Below are 10473 nucleotides of genomic sequence, written 5' to 3'. Positions count from 1 at the left end.
TTTTAAATAGAAAGTCATTTACCATTCAAAGTTAAAAATAACTCTCCGGTGTTGCTGCCTTAAACACAGATTATGAAATAAAACTTTACAGCTACATCAATTCTGGGCAAACTCGTTTGTAGCCTCTCCACCGTATTGATTGAAATATAATTGATTCAGGGTCTCTCTTCCATTTCACAAAGCAATTGCCCGACAATACCACAAAGGAATCTATAGAAAACTGAGATGTGGCTTTTGATTCAGGTTTATGTGCATCTGTTGTGGAATGATAGAGTTTCGAGCCGCGAGTAGATGATAGGTAATTGAAAGCTGTGGTATCAGATGCTGGTCTAGGAGTGTTTTGGAGTGGCTGCTAAATGAGCATTAAGATCAATGTCAAATGCTCCTTCAAATTAAACGTACTTGAAATTTCACTTTTATGGGCTTATTTGAGTGTGCACTGTTTAATTTTAATTCAAACGGGAACACGAAGTACACTACACTAAATTTTTAATGATAAGGGCCATTAAGTGATCTATGATTGCAGTCAACTTCTTCTGCCAACCAGGAATCACAGCATTGACGAAATGTCCCCTCCCATTGTCTGTTTTATAAATTACTTTGGCTTGTAACTGACAGTAATTGTAAAGCATCGGTTTAATATTCCATTGAGCACAGGGTTTTTTGTTTTTTGTTTTATAAAGAAAGCAGCACAGGTCAGAGTTACTGGTATTGATCATCAGCCCCCTGCAGGTATTATCACGGTCGGTTTGTGCTCTTGTGCAGTAAATATCCAACTCATTGCTTCTTGGAAAAATATTTTAATAGAATTCGTGACTTCATTAATTGAAGGTGTTAAATGCACAAAATTGATTTTAAAGGTCCCATATTTTAACACTTAAAGTTAAATCTTAACTGTTTATTGAACACTTCCGTAATAGTGTGAACAAAAAAATTGTGCTGACGTGATTTTTTTGGCGGGAGGCTACGTTAAACAGCTCTGCGCCAATCAGCCGCCCTGACAGCAGCCACGCCGCCCTCCCTCCCTCACTCTCGCTCGCCCACTCACTCACTCCGCGAGTTCGCTGTTAGCCATTGGCCTGCTCACTGCAGCTGAAACGCTAGTGGTACCTAAAACTGTCAGGATCGCCAAAATGGCAGAGTCCTTGCTCTTCAACACAACTGCTAACAAAACAAAACTATCCAAGTCTTATTCTAACAAAACAAAACATAATCTAACCGTGTGATACTGATTTTACTTGATTCAGCTGCTGCTTATTTATGATTTTTAGTTACAGTATATCATAGTTTTTCTAGATTTCTGCTTCAGCTAATACTACAACCAGTAGTTTTTTCTTCTTTTCTCATTGTTTTTTAGTAAAGGATTATTTGTTTTAGGGCTAATAATCGTTTTCATTATTGATAAATCTGCCAAATACTTTCTTATCACAGTCACCTCAAGTCCAATGTGATGTTTTTATTTCTTTTGTCAGACCAAAAGTCCAAATGTCATAGAAGACAGAAAAAACTGTGAATATTTACATTTTATTTTTGGTAATTTTGCTCATAAAAGAATATTTCTTTATCAAAAATCAACTAATGAATTAATCAAGTAATCATTTCAGCACAGCAGTAGTTTTTTACATAACTTTCTAAATGAGAGATTAATTTTATTTTCCATTTCTTTGCTATATACTAATACCATTCTCAGCTGCAACATTAGAAATCAGCCAGTATTATCTTGTCACCGGTATACCAGCATTTTATGTGTTTGTCAGCTGAACAGTTTGAACAGACCAGTATGTTCTCAGTCTTGCCGTTAAATTTAGTACTGTAGTTTTTCCAACAGAGTGCTGACAAGTTTATTTTCAACTATGAAACGTGGCATCATTATTAAAATGTTGCGTGTTTTTGAAAAAAAATTCTATGGGCCAGTATACTCCTTATTAAAAATGTTAAGCCCCCAAATATCAATATCAGGGTTAAAGTAGCCCAAGTTTATCTAATTAGAAAACTCAGGGAGAAAAAAAAACTTTATCCAACTCATGTTAATATGTTTATTTGGAAACAAGAAATGTGTTTCTTGGGCATTTGGTCGAAATGGGTGCATCTTCTGTGAGCCATTGCTAATGAGCTCCTCAGCATTAGTAATGTAGAACATTAAAACTGTCCAAAAAAAAAAAAAAAGTCAAAACAGGCTCCAAAATGGCCGCCCATAGCTTGGCGGTTTGTTTAGCAAAGTGGCAAGTGGGGGTCCTCCTCATGTGGAGGGTAATTAGCCACTGGGGCAGCAGCTGAAAGGCACGGTCTCCCTCAAAGCTGTCGTCTGTTGCGTGGCGATAACATTGACATGTCCCGCTCTCGTGCCACATTCTGCCGCATGCGAGGCAATGGGAGGGAACCGCAGAGGAATGGAACTGCAGAGGAAAGAGAGGCTGGCGAGGAAGACAGTGATGGATGAAGAGAGGGGCTGACCTTCGCTCATTAGTGAGGCGACCTTCTATAATCGATGAGTGGTGCAGTTGAAGGCACGGACACACAGCTGACCACACTCTCAGCAGGAATGATGCAGACAGTTTGAGGAGGACAGCTTGGAAGGTCTTTGTTTTTTCCATCATTTTTTTTTTAAATGCCTTGCACTTATTTAATTGTGAACCTGCAGCTTCGTTTTACTTGAACTTTTTACTTGTATCTTCTGAAGTCTTTTATGCCTGGTTAATGTGCGACATTAAAAATCAGGGCTGCATCTGATGATTATTTTCATTGTCAATTAATCTGCCAATTGTTTTTCAGTCCATCGATTAAACTAAAAAGAAGAGTGAAAAAATGCCTGTTAACTAAAAAGAAGAGTGAAAAAATGCCTCTTAAAACTTCCAACAGCCCGATGTTCCGTCTTCAGAAGTCTTCTTTTGTCTGATAAACAGTCTGAAACCCAAAAATATTTAGTTTAGTGTCATGTACAGTGAAGAAATGCATCGCACCCTCACATTTGAGAGGACAGAACCAGCAAATGTTTGGCTTAAAAGATGTCTAAAACAATTTTTCGATCATCCAAATAGTCCTAGATTAATTTTCTGTCGATTGACTAATCAACCAAACATTGCAGCTCTATTAAGAATGTGACTTAAAAGGCTTTACATACCTCTAATGTGTACGTTTTCATTGGGATGCCGGAGTCATATGATGCGACATTTGTTGTGTCTGACACCTTTGCTAGCTAATGTATCATCTCCTGGTTAAATGGTGCATGAAAATGAGTATCGATATTCATCTCATCATGATCGTCATTACATTCGTTTATATTGTCTGTCCTGGACTCTCTACGAGGACAGACTAACCAGAAAGCAGTGGTGTCTGACCTTGACACACTGCTGAGAGCACTATAGTAGCAGGGCAAAGTAATCAAAATAAACATGGTTTGATTTATTGCTGTGGTATTGAGAGATGTTAATCGGCTTGTCAGGTCTCCTCTGACCTGGTTTGACACTGCCAATAAAGTCCATTCAAAACTGTCAACAGGAAAGAACCAGCTTCACACCGTATCTTAGATGATGGACATTGAACTCAACAACATAGACACAGGAGTAAAAAAAGACTGAAAGTGACTTTTAACTGAGGAAGCCAAAGAGGAAGTTGCAGTGGTCCAAATAAGGTTAAATAAAATGACGACCTCTGAATCTTTAGAGAATAGAAACCAATTTATTTTTCGATGTTTCAATGTTATTGTTGGAGGCAGCTGACGAATTGGTGAATTACAGACTGAAGTGATCTGTGTTTGTGTCATTTGTCAATTTGTCCCAGTTCAGAGTTTCAGTCTGGATTTATTTCCAAGTGTAGTGTTAAATGCCTAAAATTCAACATCCCACGGTGCTCCTGTAAATATCAACAACTTTCTTAACATCTGGACAGCACCCAGTCATATTATAGTGAGGGGAAAAAAAATGCTCGCTAACATTAGCTTGGACTTGAAGTGGCACGAAGCCCATTTATTTAAAGTAAGTGGAGGTGGCCCATGGCCCAGGCAATTATCATGCTGCTGTGGTACGACGCACGGCATGAATACCAACTCAGCTCCCAAACAACATGTCAGTCCAACACAAAGACATGATCCATCTTGTGATGCTGATTGCTAAGGTTAGAGACATGGTTTTATAACCAGATGACATGTGGTCATCAACAGGGATGTCTAAGTCTATTTTTTTTTTCTAAAATCAACTGAGGGTATTAAAGCTTGAATATGATTGGATGTAAAGTACCAATCTGTTTTTTTTTTTTTTTTAAGTTTTATCTAACTCATTAGCTGGACATCCTCCAAATTTTTGGTGTGGAGGTTTTTATGGGTCCATGCAGTTTTCTGGTGACCAAAATCGGAACCCTGACCTGACTGCGGCCTGGTTAGAACCATAGTCATTCCGATCGAGTAGGGGTCTGTTCTACATGTCAACACGTCTGATATGTGAGTAGGCGCGAGCGGACTTGCTATCAGCTCTCTCATAAAGTGTGTCGTATGCGTGCAGGTATGCTTGAGCTGAAGTGCTTGTCAGATGGTCGAATGAAGTCTGACCCCCCCCCCCCCAAACAATACTTTCTGATGTCTGACCTAAGGAGGGTGAGTCTGAAACTGGCAATCGACAGGTATAACCACTTCATGCAGCAATTTGGCCAGCTGTGTGGAGGTGAGATAGTAATCACAGTTTGAACTGAACCTCTCTCTCGTGCTCTTTAATAGTTCTTCATACGATGACTTCTATCACTTTTCAAGTGTAAAATCGAGCGCGACACTATGAATGTCTTCCAGGAAAGCCGGTTCAAAAGCGAGCACCATTGTCCCCGTATTTAAATGATCATCGTGTCTTGACCCTCTCTGTGATGGTCATCTAGTGTTGCTGTTCGAAACAACTGTAAACACAGTTTTGTCGGTTTCAGGTAGGTCCATAATTTTGAACACATGGGGACCTTTACTTTGCTGCTTAGATACTGACTTTTTTTCTGAGCTTCCAATTGAGAAAATGTTTTACTTCCAAAAGGTGTTTCGTAAGGTACTCGATGAATGTATCTGTGCGGCAGTAACTTCCCAGTACTTGTGACACACAAATTTTACAAACATAACATCACTTTGTCATAGTCCAAATTATTTTTCTTTTTACTCACTTTTTTTTTAGTATTTAATTACTACTTGTTTGGAATAATGTATTTGGACAAAATGCTTTTGTAAAAACAATAACAAAATAAATAATAGATGAAAATCAGTTAATACCCATCCCTATGCACAATGATTTATTTGAATTAACCAATGATTCTTGATTAATTAGATCTGAGATTGGCTTGCTTTTAAAAGCCTTTTGAGACAAGCCTGTGATGAAGGGCTGAATAAACAAATTACCTTGATTTTTAAAGACAATTAAGAGGTTTGGGTGCTTTTAGCCTTCAGTTCAAAATAAAGCCAGAGTGCAGACATGACAGCTTCCCCGGGCGTTGGTGCTCTTCCCCAACAGATGAGCATATCCTAGCATCAACTAGGGGACCTACTTGAGGAGGGGGAACATTTTCACAGGCACCCACTATAGATAAGGTCAATCAAACAGGTGGGGTGATGTTATATGCAGCTGGCTGGAGGACCTACAGCCAGATCTTAAAGGTGTATAGAATTTTTGTGTGTAGCTGTAATAAGGTGAGAATTAGATGCACTTTTAAATTGCCTTGGAAGATGCCTTCAAGGCATGCTGCACTGGGGACAAAAACCTCCGGGACAGTCGCTGACCAAAGCGCCCTCCTATCGAAAACATCACTTACAGCCGCAGACTCAGCTCCAATCTGCGTAACGAGGAACTGATCAATCCATCCGGACTCTCAGGCATTCTGTCCGGGCCTCATTGAGCTGCTCTGTGATGTGTGGAATGTTAACTAAATATGTCAACAAGAAGCGCTTTAATGAGGTCTGAAAAAAGCTGGACTGAACGGAGGCATTACAACAATTCCTGTGACTTATTAGATTTTTGAAATCTGCTGGTATTTTATTTGCCTTTGGAGATGACCGTGTCTAGTGTTGGACAGGATACCGATACTATAAAGATATCGTAATACCCTGCCATTAAAAACAGTGTTATGCCCCATTTTATTAATACTGATACTTCCATTCACCACAGAAGCCACAAAACAAGAGGGCTGGCTGCAAACGCGAGTGCTCTTACCAATCTGCCCACGGCTTGTTGTCAAAGCAGACGCACAAAGCGAAAAATGGCATTAGTTCTCATGTAGCTGACAGTCGGCGCAAGCCCATGGACACCACAAAGCCTGTGTGTAAAAGTCGTTTTAAACCTACGCAGACCAAGGGAGCCAACACGTCCCACTTGGCAAAGAGGATTCAGAGAGGGACCGGTTAGCGATGGCGATGGATAACATCATTTCAGCATGCCAATGGCCTCAGATATAAATCCAACCAGTGTGAGTTATTTTGTGACAAGCCAACTTTTTTCACCATCGGAGTTTGACAAGGCACTTGAGGGCAATGATAACATAAATTAGCTGAATTACCAATGTGGCAAACATCTCTATATGCAAAGACAACGTTCACACTGGTAACGCTAACATTACCATAGCTTGCAAGCTGTGAAAACACCAACATTTCAATTATAAGAAAATGCCCTAAGTAGACTTCACACCTCTGCCAAGGAGATATATTGAGTATTATTAAACGATGTTTAATAATTGATATCTGGTTGCGCAAATAAAGTTAACTTTCAAAGAAATCACGTAAACTCAAGTATGGGGGACATCCGATTACTGCATACAATGTAAAAGCTTTAACAATAATATGATCTAATTTTTTCTACTCACAATAATCCAGTTATTAATGTTACAAATGTACTAATCATTGTCAAAAACACACCTACATGTGTGGAAAAGCAAACAAGAAAAATCTTAACAGCACATCAACTACAATTTTATCGAGCATGAAAACAAACATAAATTACATTAACTGTAAGCATGGCACTTCACGGTGATGAAGCTCTTGAATTGATTTAAGTTGTGAAAATCCACACAGTAAACATTTCTCATTCTTTCTCGAGCCTTATGTCAAGAATATTTTGTATACATCTGCTTAATGGAAAGAGAGGGAGCATGAAGAAAAAGTAGATAGGGACAGACAACAAGAGAGTGTGTTAAAAGGAGTCAAAGAAAAGGAACAAGACAAATGCAGAATTAGATAATGTTGGGGAATCAGACAAGAGGAGGGAGGCTGCCAGGCACACAAAGCTGGTGGCTGGGCAGACTGACGGGGCAGCTGGGAGTTTTTGGTTCAGGACAGTTCTGACCTGAGTAGAGCAGCATGGGAAGCCAGCTGTTGTTCACCACCTGCCACCTTTCACAAAGGACCCGAAGACTACAACGCACCGTGTCTCCCTTTGCCTCTCTGTGCCCTAACAAATGTAAGCTAATAATCCAATTACGGCACTAATTCAGGCATGCAGCCTTGTTAAAGCGAGGAAACTCTCAACTCTGCATAAAAACATCGAATGGCATTGTGTGAAATTTACTCAGGCCAGAGAGTGAGATATAAATGAGACCACCAGCTACAGACTTTTTATTTTTTTATTTTCCCCCCCAAGATGTGACTATTCACCTGGAACTGGTTTGTAACAGACTCACAGTTTAACAAACTCGCTCATTCATACCCAGCAGGCTGCGCATTCTCCAGGGAGGAAGTTGTTAGTTCATTATCGGACGAGTCTGACACAATCCCACCTGTGCCCACTTATAGTGAAGTAACAGCAGCAACGGTTTACACCTGCAGATGTCGACCTGTTGATGTCATCACCTACGGGAGAAGCGATATCTCAGCTATTTTGACAGCTATTTAAGAGGCTGCCACAAAAGTTGGTACAAACTTTCGCAGTATGACTCCGTGATGGCATTTAGTCATTTGGCAGACGCTGTTATCCAAAGCGACTCACAAGTGAGGGACAACGCTAAAGTTTCAGTGCAGTAGAAGACCTTCAAGTAGGTGTTAAGTGCTAGGTCTGTTCAAAAGACAAAGTGCAAGAAGATCAGGTCAGAGATTGCACAGTAATTGCACAGTAAGTGTGAGTAGGGCATGTTGGATTGTTAGAGGTGTTCTCGGAAAGGAAGTGCTCTCAGAAGAGATGAATCTTAAAGAGTTTCTTGAAGATAAAGAGGAACGCCCCTGCTCTGATAACATGTGGTAGCTTGTTCCACCGTAAGAGAGCCACAAACGAGAACAGTCTGGACTGCGACTGCCTTGTGTGCGGGGATGGCAATGCCAGACGACGTTCACTGGAGGAAGGCAGTGGCCGAGAAGGAGCATAAGCCTGTATGACAGAGCTCAGGTAGATGGGTGCAGTCCCAGAAGTAACTCGGTAGGCAAGCGTTAGTGACTTCGGTTGACTTTGATTCGGGCGGCCATGGGTAGCCAGTGGAGGTCAATGAGCAGCGTGGCCTCTTAGGCTGATCGAAAAACAGACCTGCCGCCGCATTCTGTTTCCCTGATCCCCTGACGTTTTCCTCTAGCGCCACCGTGGGGTAGGCATTTAGCTTTGAGTGGAATGTCTCAACTAAACTCACTGACCTCTAACCTCACGTACATACTTTACTTAATACTCAAATAGAGCTACTTCAGATGTGGGATAATATACGGGAAGCCTCTCACCTATGAAATGTTGTGTCAGACAGTACTAGGGCTTTAAAACTCCCATATGTGGCTCTGTAGCTGTGTGAGACCACATTAAATTGTACATTCAATTAGAGCATGTAACACTACCCAACATCCGTTATAACACAGCAACCCGTTATCCAAATCGCTCACAGTCTTAATAATCTTTTAGAAGCTCTACCCATTGTTTCATATGCGTCCCTTAACCACAACAACACTTAATTTTCAGACCGAATCCATCTCAGTACTTCTATCCCGCAGCGCGTTGTGAAGCCGGTGCCCAGCAGAAGTCTTCCCCGTGTAGACGGTCTGAACCGGCGCAGGAATATAGTGATTAATCCATCTAGCACACGTACCATCTGGGCCACTGTGTTTACGTTCCCATCTTTCAGACACCCACACCTCACCTAGTTTACTGCTATCAGCTGAGTCCATTCTCAGCAACCAGTTTTCTTTCAAATCACCTCTTTTGCATAATAATGTGGGGAAGAAAATTGGTGTTGGTCAGAAATTCACAGGCCACTTCCAGGCATTATGGCTTTTGGAAGATTGTGTTACTCTCTCGCTGTGGGTCGGCTAAGTGCATCTGTTGCACTGAGTTCTCCCTAATTTCGCCTAAATAAACTCTCACAAATAACTATTCAAAAATCTCAACATGGATACAGTCAAATTATGGAAGAGGTCAAGTTCAGAAGTAATTTAACATGCTGTTCTATAAAGAAGAATGAGAGGTTGTTAAAGTTGGAAGACAGGAAAGAAAGTTTTTCAGTGCAAGCTCAGACCTTTAAAGCTTGAAGGGCAGAAAACATTTACATACTTTATACAGTCAGACTTATTTACATATGTTAACTGTGGTAAACACAGAGCAATTAGCATACAATTGTGATTGAAGACATTTTCCTGTTGCACAGTCTTCATTATTTCATAATTTTTCTTAATCTTAGAAATTTCCTTGGTGCCTTGTTAACAGTTTTAATGCAGCCACTACTCAAACTAGAAGACAGTCTTTTTTTTTTTCAGAGCTGAAACAGTTAGAAGAAACATTTGTTTCAGCTCCTAAATATTCTCATTTCTTATGGTGGATCAAGAAAAAAATTAAATAAACATCCATTGTAATAACTGATTAAGCTTTTCAGTCATTTTGAGGGGAGGCAGGATTGCCATCAGTGTTGGGAATACTCAACGAAAACCCACGGAGAGTGTCCTAGAGGTTAGAGGAGTGGGCTTGTGACCAGAAGGTCTCTGTTGCAGTGAAACAGCAGCGTTGCCCCCACCTCAGTGCCGCGGCTGAGGTGTCCTGGAGCAGGGCCCTTAACCCTTCCGATGGCTCTCAGTGGAACTGCTCTGCTGGCCAACAGGTCGGAGTGCGGTCGTTCTGGGGAGTTTCCAGGTGAGACCGTGTCCAAGTGTGTGAGTCTCGTCAGGATGTCGCCGCAGAACAGAACTGGGCCCTAGAGTTTAAAGAAGTCGGTGTGTATGTGTTTGTTTCAACCCTGTCTCCTAGAAATTAAGTTTCCATACAAGTAAACCGCAACAGAAAATATGTTTGGTAGGAAACGTAACCGTGACTGGATTACGTTCTGTTAACATAATGAGGACATGCTGTTCATTCACATGTTTGGCAAGTTGCGAATGCGCTAATACTGAGCATATATTAAACTTTTTTTGTGTTCTGTTTAGACGCTCACACAACCTGGTTAGGTTATGGGAAGATCGTGGTCTGGTCTAATACAGAAAAAGTTCACAGTGACATCAGACAACGTTTACACTGGACGAAAACCCGGCTCTTTCCCTAACCTTAACCAAGGACGGGAGTGTGTATG

Source organism: Xiphias gladius, chromosome 23 (genome assembly GCF_016859285.1).
Source record: "Xiphias gladius isolate SHS-SW01 ecotype Sanya breed wild chromosome 23, ASM1685928v1, whole genome shotgun sequence".
NCBI lineage: Eukaryota > Metazoa > Chordata > Actinopteri > Istiophoriformes > Xiphiidae > Xiphias > Xiphias gladius.
Note: the sequence above shows the minus strand (reverse complement) of the source record.